Source organism: Nelumbo nucifera, chromosome 5 (genome assembly GCF_055504915.1).
Source record: "Nelumbo nucifera cultivar China Antique chromosome 5, China Antique-T2T, whole genome shotgun sequence".
Classification (NCBI taxonomy): Eukaryota; Viridiplantae; Streptophyta; class Magnoliopsida; order Proteales; family Nelumbonaceae; genus Nelumbo; species Nelumbo nucifera.
In genome coordinates, this window is record NC_142653.1 from 26423064 (window position 1) to 26434688 (window position 11625).

General features: G+C 31.0%; 4 non-coding genes across 4 annotated transcripts; all 4 read left to right on the plus strand.

The window, feature by feature from the left end:
* Nucleotides 1–3774: 3774 nt before the first annotated feature.
* Nucleotides 3775–3845, plus strand: TRNAG-GCC (transfer RNA glycine (anticodon GCC)). The gene has a single exon. It is a non-coding gene; the product is annotated as a tRNA-Gly (tRNA).
* An 8-nt stretch (nt 3846–3853) lies between these two features.
* TRNAD-GUC (transfer RNA aspartic acid (anticodon GUC)) lies at nt 3854–3925 on the plus strand. The gene has a single exon. It is a non-coding gene; the product is annotated as a tRNA-Asp (tRNA).
* A 110-nt stretch (nt 3926–4035) lies between these two features.
* On the plus strand, nt 4036–4107 carry TRNAD-GUC (transfer RNA aspartic acid (anticodon GUC)). Its single transcript has one exon. It is a non-coding gene; the product is annotated as a tRNA-Asp (tRNA).
* Nucleotides 4108–4216: 109 nt separating this feature from the next.
* TRNAD-GUC (transfer RNA aspartic acid (anticodon GUC)) lies at nt 4217–4288 on the plus strand. The gene has a single exon. It is a non-coding gene; the product is annotated as a tRNA-Asp (tRNA).
* The last annotated feature ends 7337 nt before the right edge of the window (nt 4289–11625 follow it).

An 11625-nucleotide genomic window follows, 5' to 3' on the forward strand; every position in this document is an offset into this window, starting at 1 on the left:
GAAAAAATGGTCATTCCCTGCCCCTTCCATTCCTACTGATTTCAATTCTCATTTACATTTGTGTCTAAAACCAAATAGACTATAAGAATAAACTATTCCGATTCCGATTCCGATTCCAACTATGAACCAAATGTACCCTTAATTGGTTCGTTCTGTATACAAGAAAACCCCTTATTAATTAAAAAATAATATATATTTAAATAATAAATTAAAAGGTAAATCGTAAGAAGCTCCAATTCTCTATTCATGGGGGCTGTTTTTCTTCACAATTAATATGTACATTCTACTTTTTCTAGCTCCTGACCTTTATCATGATTTCTCGCAAAACATTAATAAATCAATGGGACACATGAACATTATAAGAGGTAAGCTCCAGTCACCAGTCGCCCAAACGTTGATGGCGCTAGAAAGCCTGCTGTCTGGGCATAGTTTAATACTTATACGACTTTTGAGCGATCAACGCAACTGTATGTCATTAGTGGACCCGTCAAAAGCTGAGCTCAAAAGTGTCAAGACCATAAGAACAGGTGTGGATGTGGCTACCACACTTTCCCCGCTCCTGGAGATGGAGTGCATTAAGATTTTGGTCGGAAGAGTGCAGAGCTTTTGCTATAAGCTATCATTTTTGGTAATAAGGGAGAGTCTCCGATTATATACTCTCTATGTTCTAGTTATGTCTAGTAAGCTTTTCAAATTTTCACTGCAAACAATGCTAAAATCTTAGGTCCCAGTTGGTTTGCGAGAATAGGAGTTTTGAATCAAAATTTGAATGGGCTGTTCCGATTTTAACTTTTTGATCGGATAGAATTGAAATCCCTTTTTTGGGATGACAATTTTTACCCTATCCAGTGGGTATTTGCCCCTATTCGCCCTGATGGGTAGGTATTTTTTGCTTGAACTATGGGTTTTGGGGTGGGAATAGGTTTTGAGATTCTATAATCTGTACTACCTGGTGATCGAACAAGTCAGGGGTCCGGTTATTGGGTTGAACAATCTGATCATTCAAACCAAACGCTCGACCCATTCTGACAAAAAAATAAATAAATAATGGTCAAAACCATTTGAATAGTTAACCGCCTGGTTTAGTGATTCGTTGACTAAAATCAATAGTTTTAGGGGGAATCCAGTTTTTGGGGAAAACGGAATCGGTCACTTGATCGGTTCCTGGTTTTCTAGTCTGATTATCCGGTCCGGTCCAGTTTTCGAAAACCATGATCTGTATAGGTATGGGTAGGGTACCATAGGCTAAACCTACTCTCCCCGACCCGCATATTGTTAGACATCATATAAACTTTGGTATTAGATGTTGAATTTAATAATCTTTTGAATTTTATGTGAAGGACAATTGATAATTTATATGCTTTTTACATGTCTTAATCAAATAAATGGAAACTTTATTGTTTATTTGTATTATTTTACTTATATATTGCTTATATATAACAAGATACAATAGGGAATTAGATGCAGGTTCTAAATCCAATTCACCCCTATCCTTGAATGTGGGGAAAGTTTTACATTTTCATGTATAGAGAATTTGAATTCTCAAAATCCAACCCATTACAAATTGAAAAATTTAAAGAAACAGATAGAATCAAAATTTACAAAACCCTCTCTAAACCCATCTTAATGCCATCCCTCCTTTTTTACATTACTGGTGGAATGGCATTCCCTTATTTGAGAATAAAATCTCATTAGTACTTATTCCGATTCTCATTCTCATTTCTATTTAAATCAAAGAGAGTATAGAAATAGACATTGTGATTTTGATACAAAAAAATTTAAATTCCCATTCCAATTCTAATCCAGACTACAAACGAAATAAACCCTTAAAATAAACAAATCAAATAAATATACGTAACTATAATAACCAACTACAGGTGTGTAAATGTGTTCATCATCCTTTCAAATCACTCCAACGTTGAATCATTAGACTTTATAAATCTGACGCGTGCAATACAAATTGGTTGGTTTTGAGAGAATGCATCACAGCAATTGACGGTGACCAACACCGACTACTCAACCCTCTACGTCCAATCCCTCACCTACCGAATAAAGCCCCTCATCAAGTCATCATAATAACCCAGATCAGGATTTGAACCCATACTTCATCGAAAGGAGAGATGCTGAGTTACAGATGCCCCAACGGGACAAAGCCAAAATTAAAGCCATATCGACTAGCTACTACTTCCACTGCCAATAAGGATTAACGAATCGACTGTCATATAATTAATTCTGGGACACACAACACAACGGTCGGATGTGAAAGGGATCTTGCCTTGGGCCTAGATCCAAATATTCAAATCCACTAATTAAATGGGGTCATGTGAGCCCATTTTAGTATCGGTTAGTATTTCGTGTAAATCCTTGAACAAGGGATCCTTTGATTGACTTAACTATCCCACACTTGCATAGTGCACGTTATGCACCTGTAACCCAACCAATAGTCGAAGCTTTTCTCACGTGATGTTGTGATTTTAGCCAGAAAGCTTTTATCTTTCCAGGAACACGCCCAAAGGGAATTCGGATTTGGTTCTCACAACACCGTTTCATAGTCGTTTGCAGTTGTGCATTAAAATAATTTTTAATTGATTCGTGGATCAATTTGATCTCACAAAATTGTCCACTGTTTCTTATATCTTTTTGCATATCTTCATATTTGTATATTTTTATGTATTGAGAGATATTTTATTCATTACTGTCAATCAAAATGCGCCAAATCAATAAGCTCCAATTGAAAACTACTGGGTTAGCTCTGTTAGTCAGACCTTGAGCTATATTATGGCCGACCTTCACTTAGAGCCCATTTCAAAGGACTTCAGCATTGATTGAGCTACATTCATTAAACCGCTTCGAAGAAGCTATTAAAACTAGTTTTATCGAAAAGTCAATTTCTCAGTCCAATGTATGTGTTTTTGGGCTTTTCAGGTTTTTCATCAAACATAGTTTAGTGGCTTTCCATATGGTGGCCTACCGTCCAATATCAGAAGCTGCAGAATAAAACCTTCCCAAACAGGCACTTAATAACATGATAGAGAATAGCAGGACATGCAAGTAGAGACTTGAAATCTAACCCCGCCTGTACCTGGGTTGGGGGATGAACTACCCCATTGCATTTTCACATGATCCAAGGAGTAAAATTTGGCATCTTTACAGGCCCAGTTCCGAATCTTAAAGTTGAAGCCCATATTGGTCAAGTACTCATCTCTCAAGCCTATTTATTAATAATAATATAATATGGATCCAACACGATTCATTTGGTATATCTCCTTTTCGTTTAAAATGTTCCTATGAACGCTGAATCCATCACTCAAAGCTTCAACAATTCCGTGGCACCGATGTCTCACAGTTTTTGACTTTCTTCGACTTAGATTTGAACTGAATTGGGCCCCGGCAAACTTGAGATGAGATTGATATTTTTATTGGCAATCCTAAAATTGAACATCAGGGGCCAGATCCTAGAATCTGAACCATCCAAAACATTACAGAATGGATCACGGTTCACAGGTTTTAAGTGGTTAGGATGCCACACTGAACTGATGGGGTTCACCACTGACCTATCACCTTTTTTGAGTTTTGAAGCATATTAGTGGCCCATACATAAGTATGAGGTACGTCAATCTATAAGTCGAGTGGGGAACGAGATTGACTATGGACCAGATAACAGCACTATTGGTCCAAATCTGGTTAGTGGGCCCCAGGTGTCTAAGTCTAATTTCAAGCTGATGTGATGTGTAAACAACATATTCTAAGAATGTACCCGCTGGTATCAACGAAGCACTAGTGGTCTAGTGGTAGAATAGTACCCTGCCACGGTACAGACCCGGGTTCGATTCCCGGCTGGTGCAAATTGGATGTCGTTGTAGTATAGTGGTGAGTATTCCCGCCTGTCACGCGGGTGACCCGGGTTCGATCCCCGGCAACGGCGTTTTGTGCTTTCGTCATATAAATCTATTTTTTGTTCGTGATGGTTATTATTTTAACGGTGGGGATTATAAAGAACTTATTTTATTGGTAATCCGTTTTAGGCACGCGTGGGTCGTTGTAGTATAGTGGTGAGTATTCCCGCCTGTCACGCGGGCGACCCGGGTTCGATCCCCGGCAACGGCGTTTTGTGCTTTCGTCATATAAATCTATTTTTTCTTCGTGATGGTTATTAATTTTAACAGTGAGGATTAAATAACGTATTTTATTGTTAATCAGTGAAAGACACGCGTGGGTCGTTGTAGTATAGTGGTGAGTATTCCCGCCTGTCACGCGGGCGACCCGGGTTCGATCCTCGGCAACGGCGTTTTGTGCTTTCGTCATATAAATCTATTTTTTGTTCGTGATGGCTGTTAATATTAACAGTGGGGATTATAAATAACTTATTTTATTGGTAATCCGTGAAAGACACGCGTGGGTCGTTGTGGTATAGTGGTGAGTATTCCCACCTGTCACGCCGGTGACCCGGGTTCGATCCCTGGCAACGGCGTTTTATGCTTTCGTCATAAAATATATAATAAAAATATGATATATGTCTTAATAATATATAATATATTTATCTATATTATGGATTTTTTCTTTACTAAAATACTCCTCTTGAATTTAGTTAATCTCCATTGAAAGGGTAGAAAATTTAAGCAAAAGAATACCATTAAGTGCATTCAATTACCTCTCATTAAGTTTCACATTTAAGTCATTAAATAAATCACATTTTTTCTCATTAAATTCTACTAATAAATCCATACACAATAATTATTAATAGAATGAAACTTTATATTTTTAAAATAAACATAGAAATGAAATTATATTTTTCATCTAGGTGGTGGATAAATAGTTCAATCATTTGGGTCAAATGGATAATTTCATGATGTCATAAATAAATAATACAAATTTAGAAATACAAAAATATAGAAAAAATTAAAAAAAAATGGACATATTTATATTATTATATATTTGTCATATTAAAAAATAAGTATGATAAAATAGACATAATTTTATTAATGATGGACAAAAACCGATAGGAAATTAAACCATCTTCATATCTAGGGGTGGGTTAGTGTTTCAACCTTTTATGTCAAATATGTTAACCTATGATCTATAATTAAAAATAATTTTTTAAAATTGAATAGTACAAAAAATGAAACAATTTTGGGCACATCTATAATATTATATACCAATAGTATAAACTAAAATAAGTATGATAAACAATAATTATTTTATCAATGATATAAATGAAATGCAAAATTTAAAACCAGTTTGGAAATGAAACCAATTCCATATCTAGATGGTAGGTAGGCCAATGATCTAACATTCCGGGTCAAATGGGTCAATCTATGATGTCATAACTAAGTAGCGAATTTTAAATAAATAAATAAATATATATATATATATATATATATAAACTCAAAGAAAAATATAAGCTTTGTGATGTTGCTTGATCCTAGGTACTACAAGAACTAAGGTCACAGTCAGATAATCCTTGCCAACTGGGTGGAGCTGAGGTGGAAGGACGAAGCCACGCACCAAGATCTGCGAGCAAGAAACAAGTCAAAGGCCCGAGGAATTATCCCCGGGTAGGTACTCCGACGCTCAAGTTAGTAGAGGGTAGTGGGCGATTGGGCCGAGCAGTTAGAGAATAGTGCTAGTACGAGCAGAGTAACAGTATGGGAGTCAGAAGTTGGATCCTTTACCTTGAGCGAGAGGTACCTTCTTATAGCTGGAGATTCGTGTCTTGGTTGCACTTATACATATGGCGTGGTGTCGACATGACTGGATGGATAAGGTATGATGTAGTGTTGACGTGGCCAAGGTGATAAGGTAGGCCACAGAGTTGTCGTAGCGCTAGCGTGGCCGAGGTGATAGGGTGGCCACATAGGTACCGCGTGGTGTCCAGAGCCAGCTCATCCATAACCCGAACACTTTGTATAAAGCATTTTGATAGAGTTTTATTGTTATTATTCACCATATTAAACAAAAATAAATGTGAAAATAAGAATAATTTTTATCGATGATAAAAATGGAGTACATGATTTAAAATAAAATAAAATAACAAAATAGTTTTTCCATCCAAGTGGTGGGTTAGTGGTTAAACTAACAATGTCAAATGGATCAACCCATGAGATTATTATTAAATAATAAAATACATAAAATTTTGTCGATAATTTTGGGTACATTCCATAATATTATATATTCATCATATAAAAAAGTGTGATTAATGAGAGTTATTTTCATTAACAATAGAAATGGGATAAAATTTTGGATATAAAAAATAAAGAGCGTTAATGTCTAACACATGACCCAACTAATAATGTCAAATGGTTCAGCAATTTAATTAGCTAGGTCATCGTAGGCAAGTGATTTGGTAGGGATGCAAGCATACCATATCAGATTTGAATCACGGTTGATTCAAATATGATCTGATCCAAAGATTCAATTGGATCTCATAAATATTGATTCGAATTCAAATCCAATAAAGAAGTCATATATTCGAATCTGATATGATCCAATTTAATTTAAAAAATAATAAATTATTAAAATAAAAAGAAAATATAATAGTTGAAATAAAAAAAACAAAAAATATAAGTATTTTTTTAACTATTTCCATGATTAAAAAGTTTACAAATATGCAATATAAATAACATATTTATAAATAAATAATAAATAATATGTATTTTATATATAAATATTGTATATATAAATAATTGATCTGACCACAATATTAAAAACCAATGTTCAAACAATATATTGGAATTGCATTTTGTCTTGGTAAATAAGTAGTTTTTAGTATCTCATAAATTAAATAATAAAAAAATAAAAATATAGATTTTTTATAAGTTTTATAAAAAAATTGAACATACATTAATATTATATAATCTTCATATTAAACAAAAATATGTTTGAAAAATAAGAATTATTGTTATAAAGATAGAAATGGCTAAAATGCAAAGAAAAAAATGAATTAATGTCTTAATCATAGTCCATTTTCCTGGTTAAATAGGTTAATGGTTCAACCAGTAAGGTCATTTGATTATTGATAATTATCATCATCATTATTTGATATTGCCATGTGTAAAAATAAGAATTACTTCTATTGGTGATGAAAATGGAATACATGATTTAAAATCAACCAAAAAAGGAAAAAATGGTTTTTATATCCAAGTCATGGGTTAGTAGTTCAACTATCCATGTCAAATGGATCGTATATAATAAAATATATAAAGTTCTACAAAATTTAGAAATTTTCAGATAATTTTGGGTACATTCTATAATATTATTTATTCATCATACAAGAAAAGTGAGATTAGTGAGAATTATTTCATTAATAATAGAAATGGGATAAAATTAGGATAAAAAATAAAAAGCATTAAAGTCTAACACATGACCCCACTAACCATGTCAAATGGTTCAATGATTTAATTAGCAAGATCATTGTAGGCAAGTGGTTTGGTAGGGATGCGAACAGATCAGACCAGATTTGAATTAGAGTATATTCGAATTCAATTCGACCCAAAGATCTGATTGGATCTCATAAATATTGATTTGAATATAAATCTGATCAATATGTTGGATATCCGAATCCAATACGATCCAATTGAATTTAAAAAATAATAAATTATTAAAAGGAGAAAATATAATAGTTGAAATAAAGAAAAAATATAAGTATTTTTTTGAACTATTTTCATCATATAAGAAGTTTAGAAAATGCAACATAAATAACATATTTACAAATAAATAGTAAATAGCATATATATATAAGATATATACATATAAATAATTGATTTGACCATATTTAAAACCAATATTCAAACAATATGTTGGAATTGCATTTCTTCTTAGTAAATAAGTAATATTTATTATCTCATAAATTAAATAATAAAAATAAAAGTATAGACTTTTTTTATAAATTTTATAGTTTGTACATGCATTAACATTATATATTCTTCATATTAAACAAAAATATGTTTGAAAAATAAGAATTATTGTTAGTAAAAATAGAAATGGCTAAAATACAAAGAAATAAATGAATTAATGTCTTAACCATAGTATATTTTCTTGGTTAAATTGGTTAATGGTTCAACCAGTAAGGTCATTTGGTTGCTCACTATTATCGTCATCATCATCATCATTTGATATTGTCATGTGCAACATGCGTACACTTTTACTAGTATTATATAATAGTAAAATTAATAGTAAAAAAGTATTATATATATTCTAAATGTATAAAATACTATATAATATAAAATATATTATTAGTAATATATAATTAATATATTATAAAATACATGTCAAAGTTGGGTTGTAAGCTCGGGCTCAGAGCTGGTGATATTTTGTTTCTAAAGAGGCAAGGCTTAGCCCGAACTCGCCTCGACCCTACCCATGAACATGTTTTGTATTCCCCTTTAGCACAGGTCTCCTAAGTTTTATCCCTAGCATGTAGCAATGACGTTTGTTATTTTTCAATAAATAGATCATTTAAGCTTTTCTTTTTCTTAAATGAATAGTGAAACAACCCATGAATAAATAATAATAATAATAATAATAATAATAATAATAATAATAATAATAATAATAATAATAATAATAACAACAACAACCCATGAATAGGCTTGTTCATGGGTCGGTAGCCCGATGGGCCAGCTCGGCCTAACCTGATATTTTTTAGGCTTGGACAAAATTTGGCCCGATACTATTACATATAATAGAAATATACATTATTTATATATAATATGTATTTATTCATTTATTAATTTTTCACCAAATTAATATTATATTAGTTTATTAAATTACACAAAAAATATGACATTTTATGTGTAGATTGGGCTTCGGGCTCGGGCCTAGATATTTTCTATTGATAAAGGCGTAAAGTCTGACCCGACCCATGAACAAAGATAAGTAATTGAGTCATGGTCTATTGGTGAATTTAAAATTTTCATTCATCTCCTCTATTTCCATTATCAATAAAAATATTTCTTAATTGTCATACTTGTTTTTGTATAATATGATAAATATATAATATCAAATATTTATCCACATTTTTTTACAACTTTTTATATTTTTTATGATTTTGGTTTTGATCAATTTTTGAGTTTTTATTATTTAAATATGACATCATGATTTGATCCACACACGATTCAAAAGAAAGAATGATTTCATTTTTGGGTAGCATTAAACTTTTTATTCTATTTCCATAATTAATAAAATTAATTCCTCTCTATGTAATGTTATAAGTCCACCTTTATACTAATATTCTTTTGTTCTTATATATTTTTATTTTTATTATTTAATTATTACATCATTAGTTTATCCATCTTAACCAAACACTTGGACCATTGTTCCAACACCTAGATGCGAACATAATTCTATTTTCAAGTTAGTTTTAATTTTATATTTTGTTTCTATCATTAATAAAAATAACTCTTATTTATCACCTCATTTTTATATAATATCAGTAGGTTTGCCAACGGGTCGGTTCTGGGTCAGAACCATCTAGAACCGATCCCAAAATCGATAAAACTTAGGGACGTGGAATCGACCCAAACCCTATGGGGTCTATAACTTTGGACCTAGAATCGAATCAATCGATTCTTGGAACAATTGGGTCCAACCTAATGGACTCGATTATAAAATGAATAGTGAAACAACCCATGAATAAATAATAATAGTAATAATAATAACAATAATAATAATAATAATAATAATAATAATAATAATAATAATAATAATAATAACAATAACAACAACAACAACAACAACAACCCATGAATAGGCTTGTTCATGGGTCGGTAGCCCGATGGGCCAGCTCGGCCTAACCTGATATTTTTTAGGCTTGGACAAAATTTGTCCCGATACTATTACATATAATAGAAATATACATTATTTATATATAATAAATATATAGTATGTATTTATTTATAAAGTTATTATCAAATATTAATTTATTATTTGGGAAATATAAATTAATTTATTCATTTATTAATTTTTTACCAAATTAATTTTATATTAGTTTATTAAATTACACAAAAAATAGGACATTTTATGTGTAGATTGGGCTTCGGGCTTGGGCCTAGATATTTTCTGTTGATAAAGGCGTAAAGTCTGACCCGACCCATGAACAAAGATAAGTAATTGAGTCATGGTCTATTGGTGAATTTAAAATTTTCATTCATCTCCTCTATTTCCATTATCAATAAAAATATTTCTTAATTGTCATACTTGTTTTTGTATAATATGATAAATATATAATATCAAATATTTATCCACATTTTTTTACAACTTTTTATATTTTTTATGATTTTGGTTTTGATCAATTTTTGAGTTTTTATTATTTAAATATGACATCATGATTTGATCCACACACGATTCAAAAGAAAGAATGATTTCATTTTTGGGTAGCATTAAACTTTTTATTCTATTTCCATAATTAATAAAATTAATTCCTCTCTATGTAATGTTATAAGTCCACCTTTATACTAATATTCTTTTGTTCTTATATATTTTTATTTTTATTATTTAATTATTACATCATTAGTTTATCCATCTTAACCAAACACTTGGACCATTGTTCCAACACCTAGATGCAAACATAATTCTATTTTCAAGTTAGTTTTAATTTTATATTTTGTTTCTATCATTAATAAAAATAACTCTTATTTATCACCTCATTTTTTATATATTATCAGTAGGTTTGCCAACGGGTCGGTTCTGGGTCGGAACCATCTAGAACCGATCCCAAAATCGATAAAACTTAGGGACCTGGAATCGACCCAAACCCTATAGGGTCTATAACTTTGGACCTAGAATCGAACCAATCGGTACTTGGAACAATCGGGTCCAACCTAATGGACTCGATTATAAAATGTATGCTAATAAAATAAGACAATAATAACCTTATTGAAAATGACAATAATACCCCTGCTAAAAATACAATAAAACCCTACTAAAACCTAAAGGCAACAAAAACTCTACTAAGAAACAATAAAAAACCTACTAAAAAGTCAATAGATACAACCTATTAAAAACCAACCTGTTATAATAAAGCAAATAAAACCCTGTTAAAAATGCAATAAAACCTGCTAAAAGATAATCATAATAAACCATTAAATATGTTATAATAATAACAAACATCTTATAATCATAATAATAACAAATCTATTATAATAACAAACTTGTTATTAAGTGAAACCTGTTACTAACAATAAAAATCTACTAAAAGCTAATAATAACCATAAAAAATTGATAAAAAACAATAATAATTTTGCTAAAAGAGTTATCAAACCATTAATGATCAAATTTGGATATAAGTTCAAAGTTCTCAACATCTTCCAAGCTAAAGTCAATTTCTAAATGTCTTAAACCATTTAACAAGTTTTCAAAACCATTCATAAAATCCCAATAAATTTACAAATTACAACTCATTCAACCATAAATCCAATAACAAGTCTAAGTTCAATTTTGAATTCTCCAATTTTTCATTAGTACAAGAACCATCACAAGTAACAAGCAATCTCCAAATGCAATCTCCCAAGCCAATCTTCTCGTTCATTCAATCCTACAAAAAAAAATTAAGGATATATTCACTTTCTTAAATTCAAAGAAAAATAAATGGCTTAATTTATTGAACCATTGCCAAATTCTTACATTTTC